Source organism: Neofelis nebulosa, chromosome 1, assembly GCF_028018385.1.
Source record: "Neofelis nebulosa isolate mNeoNeb1 chromosome 1, mNeoNeb1.pri, whole genome shotgun sequence".
Taxonomy (NCBI): domain Eukaryota; kingdom Metazoa; phylum Chordata; class Mammalia; order Carnivora; family Felidae; genus Neofelis; species Neofelis nebulosa.
In genome coordinates, this window is record NC_080782.1 from 111,006,165 (window position 1) to 111,017,687 (window position 11,523).

At 38.8% G+C, this 11,523-nt stretch overlaps 1 protein-coding gene across 1 annotated transcript in view; it reads right to left on the bottom strand.

Moving 5' to 3' along the window:
* The window catches only part of ZSWIM6 (zinc finger SWIM-type containing 6), a 196,132-nt gene that overhangs the window by 141,522 nt on the left and 43,087 nt on the right, over positions 1–11,523 (bottom strand). The gene's annotated exons all lie outside the window — the stretch shown is intronic.

Genomic DNA, 11,523 nt, shown 5'->3' on the forward strand with positions numbered 1-11,523 from the left:
TGATGTCACATACAGTCTGTTGGATGTGTGCATAAGCTTTGATAAGTTTTAACTGTTATAATAGATTTGTGTATATTTTATGGCAGTAAATGATAAAACAGACAAATATCTACATATATTCCATGTATTCATGACATACTTTTCTCTTTTTTTTAATATTTCTAAGCTATGCAGTTTATCTGGAGTTTTCTGAAATTGTCACAAATCTCCAAAAATTTTCCAGCGTATCTATTGAAAAACATCCATGTATAACTGGACCCACACAATACGAACCCATGTTGTTAAGGATCAACTATACCACTTTGGAGATCACTAGCCAACTGACAGTGCTCATTTATAAAAATGTTATCAATGAGGCACCTGGGTGGCTGAGTCGGTTAAGTGCCTGACTTCACCTCAGGTCATGATCTTGCGGTTCGTGAGTTTGAGCCATGCGTTGGGCTCTGTGCTGACAGCTCAGAGCCTGGAACCTGCTTCAGATTCTGTGTCTCCCTCTCTCTGTCCCTTCCCCGCTCATGCTCTGTCTCTCTCTGTCTCTCAAAGATGAATAAACGTTTAAAAAAATTTGATTTTAAACGTTATCGCATGTAGGCTCTCCAAAACAAAGGGCAACGACAAAAGTGGAGGAGAGGAGCACAGAGAAATAGGACTTTCCACCTCATGTAGAAAAGAATTGTGAAAGACACAAAAAATATTACTTTCTTATAAGCACAGGTTTAATAAGGGAGAGGTATAAGGTATCTGAAGGTATGTGAGCTAAAAAAACAATTGAGAGTTGGGCACAATGATGGTCACATTCTTTCTGAATTCTAATAATTTTCCCTTTTATGAAAGGCATAAGAGGATAAAGAAATGTTAATTATAGCAAACTTCCTTGTCAAAATTATTAGCCCTTGATGAAAAAAAAATACTTTTGAAAATAAATACAATAAACAATTATGAAATGCCCTACTCTCTTCATTGTACCAGACTAGCTTCCCAATGAAATGAATTCATCTGGGAAGGCAGGACATCCTATAAGTAGACAGGCAGACTGGCAGGCAGGCAGGCTGGCCAACAGAGTCAAGGAAAGGAGAGAGAAAAAGAAGATGAAGAGGAATGGGAACTTTGTAGCAAATGAGATGAAAGAAAAAGAAAAAAAGAAAGAAAAATTCAACTCTGCCTCATGCTGCAGATGCCCTCAAGAAATATGATTAATGACACATTCTCATTACAAAAAAAATCCCCCAGATTGGCCAAGGGACTTGGTTTCTTTGTGGTTTCCAAATCAAACACTGCATGCACCTTTTGTACATCAAGACTAGTATATATACAGCATGTGGCTATTCTCAACCCAGCATGTCCTCATCAAGATACATCTGTGGCCTGCTGTAACTTCTGATGACAACGCTGATAGCTGCATGGAAGACCAACACAGACACAGAACAGACAGACACAAAATGGATTTGTAATGTCAAATCTATATTCTAACCTAACCAAAGAGGTGAAAAATCTACACACTGAAAACTACAGAAAGCTTATGAAAGAAACTGAAGACATGAAAAAAATGAAAAAAACATTCCATGCTCATGGATTGGAAGAACAAATACTGTTAAAATGTAGATACTACCCAAAACAATCGACATAGTCAATGCGATCCCTACCAAAATAACACGAGCATTCTTCACAAAGCCAGAACGAAAACAGTCCTAAAATTTGTATGGAACCAGAAAAGACCCCAAATAGCCAAAGCAATCCTGAAAAAGAAAACCAAAGCTGGAGGCATCGCAATTCCAGACTTCAAGCTCTATTACAAAGCCGTAATCATCAAGACGGTATGGTACTGGCACAAAAACAGATACATAGATAAGTGGAACAGAATGGAGAACCCAGAAATGGACCCACAAACGTATGGCCAACTAATATTTGACAAAGAATATCCAAAGAAAAAAGACAGTCTCTTCAGCAAATGGTGTTGAGAAAACTGGACAGCGACATGCATAAGAATCAAAGTGGATCACTTTCTTACACCATACACAAAAATAAACACAAAATGGATGTAAGACCTAAACAAAAACAGGAAGCCATCAAAATCCTAGAGGAGAAAACAGGCAACAACCTCTCTGACCTTGGCCGCAGAAACGTCTTACTTGACATGTCTCTGGAAGCAAGGGAAACAAAAGTAAAAATGAACTACTAAGGCTTCATCAAGATAAAAAGCTTCCGTATAGCAAAGGTAACAACAAAACTAAAAAGCAACCCACGGAATGTTAGATGATATCTGCAGATGACCTATCAGATGGAGGGTTAGTATCCAAAACCTATAAAGAACTTATCAAACTCAACACCAAAAAAACAAGTAATCCAGTGAAGAAATGGGCAAAAGACATTAATAGACACTTTTCTAAAGAAGACATCCAGATGACTAACGGACATATGAAAAGATGCTCAACATCACTCATCATCAGAGAAATACAAATCAAAACCACAATGAGATCCCACCTCACACTGGTCAGAATGGCTACCATTAGCAACTCAAGCAACAACAGATGTCAGCGAGGATGTAGAGAAAGAGGATCTCTTTTGCACCGCTGGTGGGAATGCAAACTGGTGTAGTCATTCTGCACCAGTATGGAGGTTCCTCAAAAAATTCAAAATAAAACTACCCTTCAACCCAGCAACTGCATTACTAGGTATTTATCCAAAGGATACAGGAGTGCTGATTCGAAGAGGCACATGTACCCCCATGTTTATAGCAGCACTATCGACAATAGCCAAAGTATGGAAAGATCCCAAATGTCCATCGACTGATGAATGGATAAAGAAGATGTGCTGTGTGTGTATACACACACACACACACACACACACACACACACACACAAACACACACACACACACACACACACACACAATGGACTATAACTTGGCAATCAAAAAGAATGAAATCTTGGTATCTTCAACAATGCGGATGGAACCAGAGGGTATCATGCTAAGCAAAATCAATCAGAGAAAGACAAATGTCATACGATTTCACTCATATGTGTAATTTAAGAAACAAAACAGATGACATAAGGAAGGGAAGCAAAAATAACATAAAAACAGAGAAGGAGACAAACCATAAGAGACTCTTAAAACACAGAGAACAAACCGAGAGTTGCTGGTGGGGTGCTGGGTGGGGGGATGGGCTAAATGGGAGAGGGGCATTAAGGAGGGCACTTGTTGGAATGAGCACTGGGCGGTATATGTAAGTGATGAATCACTGGGTCCTATTCCTGAAACCATTATTACACTACATGTTAATTGAGGAGGAGGAAGAGGAGGAGAAAAAACCGTATTCTTAAACTTGGGTTTTATTCCTCAACAAGACAGTTCCCAAATGTATTTAGTCTTTGAACCACCACAGGATTTTTCATTTCCCTAACTTCTCCATTAAGATGTGGAGCTCTGAAAGCTGCAAGGAAAGTATACTTCCATTTCAGTATGCAAGTATGGTACCACAAGTCTCAGGTGAGGAGAGCCGACCTAAGAAGGGAAGCTGACCCAGTGGGAGGGGCCCCCCAGAGCAAACAGAGTGTGCTCAAGGGCAGGAGAACAGACCGAAGTTTCAATGACAGATGGTGACTTTCTTCATTTTTTGTCTCTTCTCTCCTTTCTTTTCCCCAAATAAATTTAGGGACAAGGGTTCCAGTGTGCCAAAATGCATTTATGGGTCTTCAAGTGACAAAGAATAAAAAAACAATAATCTACAATGATTCAAAAGACAGACTGAAGGCAGTCTTTTTGCTTACTGCAGAACCAAATTCAGAATTTACCAATTTCAACTGTGAAATTGTCAATTTCACAATTATTTCTACTTCTACATAAACAGTATAGATTCCCATTGTTAAGATTTTTCAGTAGCAAAATACCAAAGCCACAATTCTAACTCAGGAAAACTTAAAGCCTCTCAGTCACTACACAGCAAAGTGGTTAAGAGCAAAGATTTTTTTTTGAGCCACTGTGTGGGCTCAGGTTCCAGGTCTGCCATGTACCAGCTATGTGACCATGGACAAGTTACTTAAAAGTCTGTACCTCAGCTTCCTTATGTAGCTCTTAATTTAAATAAATTAATATACATAAACTCTTAAAACATTATGTCACACAATAATAGTAATGACTGTTACTATTATTACCATCATCATCATCCAGCAGGTTTACCACTGAACATTTCAATTCAACTTCTCTCCTGGAACAAGAGTATCACTGCTAAAGCATCCCAAGTATTTCTCAATTTCAAAAGACAGTATAAAACTAAAGTATTTCTTACATCTTAAATAACATTTTGGAATGTGGTGAGCTATTCAGCTAACAGTGGTTTTTCAAAGAGTTATACTCATCAAGAAAAGTTTTGAAATTAAACCTGTTCCCTCCCTCTTTACACCTTTCAAAGGGAAAAAGGAAAAGGAAGATAGTTTGGGAGGTGTTTTTGTTTTGTTTCATTCTATTTTTCAAAGAGTGGCTTTGACTGGTCACTTATTCAAACTAGTCTTACATACATTTGTAGAGTGTTAAACATGTGAAGTACTTTTGCCTTACAGCTCTAAAGTACAGAATGTTATAAGCACCCAATTAATTTTTAAAAGCACTTTCTTAATTCGTAACTTTTGCATTTGAATCTCAGGAGTGTTGTCTTGCCCCTTCTATTTGCTACATTTAGCATATTCCATTATTTTTAATAGTGCAGGAATGTTAATTAACATAATCATAGTTTCTCCAGCATAAGGCATGAAAGAGAACAGGAAATGGACACAACGCTGGTTTTCAGGCAACTTATGCAAACATATGGCTTGTTTGGCGGGGGGGGGGGGGGGGGGGGGGGGGGGGGTAGGGGTGGGGAGGCTAGCAGATTTACTTTATCTTATTATTAATATTACCCATTCACTGACTTAGGGCAAGTATAGATACCTCCCAAACGCAAATGCCAGTCCAACTGAAGAAGAGCTGTTTTATACTCAAACAACTACAAGTAAAGTAGTAAATTCTCAAGTTAGAACAAGCCCCTTTGAACTCTACACAGTGCTCACTATCAATAGCATAAATAAAACAATAAAAGCAAACGCTCCCTTGAAAAGAGTCTTAGCAACTAAAGATAAAGGGGTCTGTCATAATCAAGTTGCACAGACGGCATCTGGCAAGAGCAAATGGAGGAAGAGGCTCAAAAGTAAATCATGATTTTGTTGAGATATGAAAATAAAGAAAAAAGGGGAGCTAGCAACGTTTCTTGAGAAAGTAAGACATTCAGAGGTATGAAAAACATTTTTTAAATCCACATAAGGGATTTTAAAACAGGAAAATTGACCCACAAGTTGTTGAATTATTTTGCTTAAGTATACATGTTTTAGAAACTTCAGAATCACGAAATATATTCCTGATTAGCAACACTCAAGTTTTCCAGCTGCCTTTACATTTGTTCACTTTGTCAAAGCCCTAATTCTATACCAAAGCCTTTTGTCCTACTCAAATGCTAGCTCAGCTCACCTTACTGGAAAGGCTCTTCTGGTTTTGTCAGCTGTGCCCATGATAAGCAGCTGGGAAGTATGGAAGAAACATTAACTATTGACTAAAAAAGAGTATGGACGTGGAGCTTTACCATTTGTTACAGAAGAGGTTATAAAAAAATGTAAATCCAAAAAACGAAATTAAAAAGACTATTCATTGCTCCACACCTGCTCAGAAAAACTTACAATCACCAATCCATGTAAAATAAAATAGCCTCAGCTCAACTAAAGGAAGTATTAATCCTTGTTTAAACAAGGAGCGGGGAAAAAAACTACCGAGGCACAAAGGCAAAGGCAAAACCACTCAGAAGCAGCAGGAAGAGAAATGTCCACTGATATACTGGGAATAAACTCAAGGTGTCTCGGAGCTCTGTGTTTCCTTGATGCAGTACTTGAAACAAACAGCAAGCTCGGGGCATAGACATTACTCTAGAATGTAGGCAGAACTTTTCACAACTTCAAAGCATAAAATGTGTTCTCAATTAGTATGTCATATATAAATGCCAAATGTAGACCAGCTCTCAAGTATTTACCATCTTTAGCCTGCGATTTTCCCATCTTTAGCAATGGGAACCAGTGCCACTGTTCCCATTATCGGCTATGTGCCCCTGTTCCCCTTATCTGCTATGCCTATCTGTGCCTACCCCTCCAAGTGGTGTGGCTGAGGAGGGACTTCTCCTGAGTGTGACTACAAACCTCTATATTTGGAGCTGGCAGTAAATTATATCCAACCAGGCACCAAACAGTCTCGGGTATTCACTGCTATTCAAAAGACAGAGAGCCAGGTTAGACTCTCTGTAAAACCGGAAGTAAGCGGGTATGATCACCAAGGCTAGCAAGAGTTATCCACACCTCTCTGCCCATGGGGTAAAGGAGCTGAGAACAGGCTCTCAAAAGAACCGAGATGCAGGTGGATTGTCAATGATGGAGCCAAGTAAACTTCTCTGCCTGGTTATTTGAGACATTATGTGCTGTGCAAAATATGTGCATTCCATCATGAAACAATGAAAGAGGAAAAAAGCATTAACAGTGATAAAGCATCAATACACTGGCCTAGATATGAGACATGAAGTACCTCAATTAATGCAAATGAGCCCTAGAGAATTTAAGTAACTTGCCCAGGTCACAAACTTAGTAAGTGCTAGAACCATAATCCAAACACTGATCTCCTCAACTACAAAGAAAATGTTCTTTCTATCAAATCACAGTGCCTTGTATTATTTCTCTCATCATCATGCTGTCCTGAAATAGTCACAGTTCCACTGGAGGCATCTATAAAGGTGGTCTGAAACTTAAAAGGAACTAAGCATTTCCTTGACAACCAAGCAATGCACACTGGGTTGGAAGAACTCCTTTAATCACTAACATTCTTCTATTTTTACCACTTTCGATGAAACGCTTTCTCAAAATCTGTAACTTCCTTCTTAAACATAATACAGCAACCACCGCCGAACTGTGTGTTGCGCCATGTCCACAGTGTTGCGCCATCTGGGATGAAAGACTGCACTCATCTGACAGATAGAAAGGCCACAGACCACCTGGTCAAACCCCATGATTGCAGGACCTCCCTCATAAGATTTGCCCAAGGTAGAGAGCTAAAGTGTTAAAAATATGAAAAGAAAGCCATTTACACGTGGCTCAAGATATCTAAAATTCATTTCAGCAGCTTTGGGGACACAAAGGTTCCAACATACCATCTACACTCAAAGCACTCCACCAACACTTGAGTTTCATTCCAGAAAAGGGAAATAATGCCCATCACAAGACAAACTGGTCACCTGTCAATCTTAACATTTCTTAAACACTGTAATCTCATGAAGTCATACTCAACTACATGAGAGTAAAGCAACTGTTCACAAGGTTGTGTGAGGGTGGTGGTATTCTTTTACTCTTTGCGAATCTCTCCTCCCTCTCTAGACTTACAGAGCTACGTATACTTTTTACTACCACACTTGTTCTAAAAACTCTGTATCAGTTTGGAAGACTTTTTATCAATAAAGATCAAAGATTCTCTGTTTTACCATGAACAACATTTTAACAGTGTAAACCTGATCCCTATCTGGCAAATTTCAGTATCATTAAAGTAGTAGTTTTTCCTCAGAAATATTACTGACTTTAGCATCATTTTTTTCATTTTTCTAAATAAGATGATTGTACGGGCACCTGGACAGCTCAGTGGTTTGAGCGTCCAACTCTTGATTTCAGCTCAGGTCATGGTCCCAGGCTCACGGGATCAAGCCTCATGTGGGGCTCCATGCTGAGCATGGAACGTGCATGAGATATTCTCTCTCTCTCTCTCTCTCTCTTTCTCTGCCTCTCTCCCCAATTCACATGTGTGTGCACACGCTCTCTCTGCCCCCCCTAAAAATGATCAAATAGATAAAGTGATTGTATTACTTAAACCAGTCCCACAAGCCACTGGTATGTATAAGAAAAAGTTTTTATACATCAGTAAGTACCAGATTAAAATAAGAAATATCAAAATAGTACTTGCTATGCAAGAATCATCAACCATTCGAGGCCTTCAACTCACTCAAAACAAGATCAAGATTTCACTTACAGCTACAGTCAGCTGCTGGAGTGAAAAGAAAGCCAGCCAGCCAGCCACACCAGCCTCCATTCCCACTCTTTGCCTTTCACTATTCCCCCACCTTCCAAAGTTGAAGGTGCAGCACCAAGCAGCCCAGAAGGTCTTTAATCTAAAAGGGAGGAGATTGCTGGTCAGTTGCCTAGCCTCCTTCCTGACAGTAGAGTTATTTTAAAATAGCACCATGCTGGGGCACCTGGGTGGCTCAGTCGGTTAAGCAGCGGACTCTTGATTTCAGCTCAGGTCATGATCTCACAGCTCATGAGTTCAAGCCCCGTATCAGGCTCTGTGCTCAGCGCACAGAGCCTGCTTCAGATCCTCAGTCTCCCTTTTTCTGGCCCTCTCCCGCTCCTGAGCATGCTCTATCTCAAAAATTAATAAATGTTAAAAAAATGTTTTTAAATAAATAAATTAAAATAGCACTATGCTTGAAACTTGGAAAGAAAAAAATCCTAAAAACAAACAAAATATTGAGTGTCTAAAGCTGTTTCAAAAAACAGAATAAGTATGTAAGTTAGATTTTCAAAAAATATTCTCAATCAATAAGCACATTATTTTCCCGGGGGGGGGGGGTCCATACTTATTGGACACACTATTTACTGTACTTATTTCAGATTAAGAACTGTATCCATTGCTTTGAATTCAGAGAAACTTTACCTGGAAAGTTATTTGGAGGTTAAAGAAATTATAATTAAAATGCTGTTTAAAAACAAGACTATTAGGGGCACCTGGGTGGCTCAGTTGGTTGAGCATCCGACTCTTGATTTTGGCTCAGGTCATCATCCCAGGGTCATGGGATCAAGCCCCCATGTGCAGCAAGAGCCCCGCTTAAGATTCTCTATTTCCCTCTGCCCTTCTCCACTGCCCATGCACTCTCTCTCTCTCTCTCTCTAAATTAAAAAAAAAAAAAAAAAAAAGTCTATCTCAGGTTTCCTGATTTCCTGACCCTCTATTTCAGTTCATTGCAAATTAGCTCTTTAATTTCCTACCTAACTCCCCTCACTCACCCCAAAAATCAAATTTCTTTCTACAAGGAAGGCATCAAAACTTTACTGCTTTTGGTGTAACACTTTTAGTAAACTGAAAAAAAAAAAAAAAACAACCCGCTAAAGAAAGAATTATTGAGTCCATTAGGGTCCAGTTTATTTTGTCACTGTCTGCTGTGTAACTATAGGCAAGTACTTTATCATAAATAAAAACACATCTCAAGATTATCACTGTTGATGGGCGTCAAAGGCAATGGCAGTACAGTACTCACATAATCCCTCTGTAGAAATCTCAGAGAAGAAATGAGGTGGAAAGGATTCTCTCTTTTGGCTCTGAAATACAGATGTACATTCTGGCTATTTTATAACCAAATGACTGATAACTACATGTAGAGAGAGGGAAAAGATGCATAAGAGAGCACGCAGGACCAGCCACACTGGTCTATCAGATAAACAAGATGCTACTTAGTCTTGGTTGCATTCATCTGGAACAGACCAGCTTGTGGCCTGCATTCCAGTTCTCATTTTTCTAGCGTATCTGTATCACTCCATATTCTATCCCTCAACAAAGAACAGAAAGTTTAACAGGTGGACCTCTACTAGCATAACACATGTTAGTTACAACCAACTTCATCTGTTATATAGAAAAAGATATCTACATTCCACATCTCCATGAAAAGCCCCAGTAAATTTCATATTTGTTTTGAATGAATTGTATTATACTTATCTATGCAGTAAACTACATAATGCACTGTGACGGCAGGATCTATTCACTCCACACTGCAAAAATGCTTCAATTGCTAAAGAGAAAACAGTCCTTCTCATGGCACTCAGAAATTTTGACTATACGCAGTTCCAAATGAACAGGGAAAAATATATTCCTCTGATGATCAAAGACATAATATACTGTGTGTTGGTTTTCTACAGCCAAGAGGCCACAGGTACAGACTAGAACAAAATAAACTACAGCAGTTGTCTGTTCACCACCGAGGCATGTGTGCGCCTTCCTTCACACTTTTAGATGAAGCCACGACATCCATCACAATGTTACTTTGAGCTCTTCGTCCAAGACAAATGTAGTTTACTATAAGTAAACTCAGTGTTCTACACAAAAGAAAACTTTCGAGATGATTTTCACTTTAAAATAATTTGCAATGGTATTCTTTAAATATAAGTCCTGGAATGGCTCATACTATAAGGAGGAACAGAAGGAGCAGTACCTCCTTATGAACGTAGGAAGGAGTTTGTGCTTACAATGACGATTCTAAACTAGGGACTGGTAATTACTGGCACAAAAATCAAAGAGAGCAAAAGTCAACACTCAAGAAGACTTCATGGTTAATAATGATTATAGAAGTATAATCCCCCTGGGCTCCAGTCAGCATCTTCCAATAAACAAGTATTTTTCAGTACTTACTACAGGCCAGAAAATCCTACCCAGCTGAACATTTCCCACACTTCCACCTCTTGAACTGATACACAGAAAGGGCTCCAGACTTTTATAGAGAATACTGACCCAGATACAATACACTCAGTAACTTCAGTTTTGTCAAGATTTGAAGTCCTAAGAACTATGAATGGATTTTACAGTGCTAGTATTTTCAAAAACTAGATTTAAATATCATAAGAAAACCATTCTACAGATGCTGCTAGGAATATTTTCTGGAGCTCTACTATTATGAGGAAACTACTACTGGATGTCCAAATGCTGGGCATAATTTAAAGCTCTACGAAATCTAGTGTGAGGATAGTGAAAAACAGAACAAAATAGGTCCAAGCCTATTTAAAATCATAAACAAAGCCATTTTCTCATCTTAAACATGACACAAAGAGGCTTAACAGTTTTGTTTACTATCAGATGTAACTTGACATTTGCGTTGCTCATAGTCCTTCTTCCAAGTATGCTCAGACTTTCAGGTCCTTTTGAATAGCAATAACTGGATCTCATACCTGCCTCAGACCAGGATATGCTAGTAACATCAAGATGCAGATATGCATACTTCCACCTTGGTATATAACCAGGGTAGAAAATTTTTGGTAGGGGGATGTTTATTTTCTTGGGAAGGCATTGTAAAAAGGAAGGTCCGCACTGCTTTATTCTAGTGTTCACTTGATATCCTATAGGGTGGGTCCAAATATAATTTATTCCTCCTTAAAGACAGCCCTCACAAGGCAAGAACCAATGGAAATGAAAATTTCCTAAAAGAGCTGTTTTTCAGATACACAGTGGAATAAAAAGGACTTTCCGTTTTTTGTGGTATCAAATTCTTTGTCTTCATATAGTTATCACCTCAAAACTAGTCGAAGGACCCTCTGGCAAATGAAACTGTAAAAGGCAATGGATTACTCGACCACAAGTAAATCCTTACAATTTTAAGATGACAGTGTACTTCTATGCAGTCGTTTAGACAATAGAGATTTAAAAGAAAAGAGA